At 42.7% G+C, this 1,090-nt stretch overlaps 1 pseudogene; it reads right to left on the bottom strand.

Annotated features, from left to right (window-relative positions):
- Nucleotides 1-398: 398 nt before the first annotated feature.
- Nucleotides 399-806, bottom strand: LOC131906462 (small ubiquitin-related modifier 2-like; annotated as a pseudogene).
- Nucleotides 807-1,090: the final 284 nt, after the last annotated feature.

Here is a 1,090-nt window from a genome sequence, read left to right as displayed (position 1 = left end):
AGAATGAATATGAATGATGTATTGGATGATACCCACTGGTGAGGTACAGATATTTACTGAATCTACTCATTAAAATGCTACTATCTTCCAGAACCATCTCAAAAATGTACTTTTATGGTTGGGCTACAGGCAGAGTTCCATGTCTGAGGGCAGGATAAAATGGATGATCCAGATCAGTTATGGAGAGAAAGAGGTGGGGGGGGGCAAAAAGCAAAATATGCTTGTGCACATACACTGATTATTTTACGTACAATTAGGGAATGAGGATGGGAAATGAAAGAACAGAGAAAACTATACTTTGGTAGTCAGAATGTGGTGGACCCAAATTCTGGCTTTCTAATAGAGAATGTATTCTTGAGCTATAACAAAATTTTGGAGTAAAGTAGCAGGTTCCCTTTTTAGTAGACACCTCCTGTCTGCTGCTGGGACGTATCAGGTGTATCTTCATTCTCCATTTCCAACGGTGCGGGTGTGTCTGTTTCATTAGTTTACTAAGTGGTGTCTGCCTCCTGATCTTAAACTGTATCACAAAACCTTCCTTCCTTGCCATCTTCAAATTAATATGATGGTTGTTCTCAGTCTTTTTTTTTTTTTTTTTTTTTGGTTTTTCAAGACAGGGTTTCTCTGTGTAGCTTTGCGCCTTTTCCTGGAACTCACTTGGTAGCCCAGACTGGCCTCGAACTCACAGAGATCCACCTGGCTCTGCCTCCCAAGTGCTGGGATTAAAGGCGTGCGCCACCACCGCCCGGCTTGTTCTCAGTCTTGATTCCTTCCTTGGGTTTCTCATCGGCTGTGGCGAGCACCATAGTCTCCCTGGCTGGTGCTTCACAAAAGAGGAACCAGGTCTGCTCTGAAGGGGTACACAAGGCGCGTCTGGAGCAGGTGGAGGAAGCAGAGGGTACTTTGCAGAGGGTACCAGGAGGTATCCATTTCTAGAAAGGAAACAAACAAACAAACAAAACACCAATACTACAAATACTTAGTGTTTTGTGCCTGACCATCAAATTACAAAAAGGTTTTAAAATTCTCTCTGGAATGTAGACACTAGAGAACAGCTTTATCGTTAGTGTTTTAGCAGAAGGTATATACT

The sequence above is a fragment of the Peromyscus eremicus genome, chromosome 3 (assembly GCF_949786415.1).
Source record: "Peromyscus eremicus chromosome 3, PerEre_H2_v1, whole genome shotgun sequence".
In the NCBI taxonomy this organism is placed as follows: Eukaryota; Metazoa; Chordata; class Mammalia; order Rodentia; family Cricetidae; genus Peromyscus; species Peromyscus eremicus.
The sequence above is the reverse complement of the archived record's forward strand: the minus strand, read 5'-3'. Positions and strand labels throughout refer to the sequence as shown.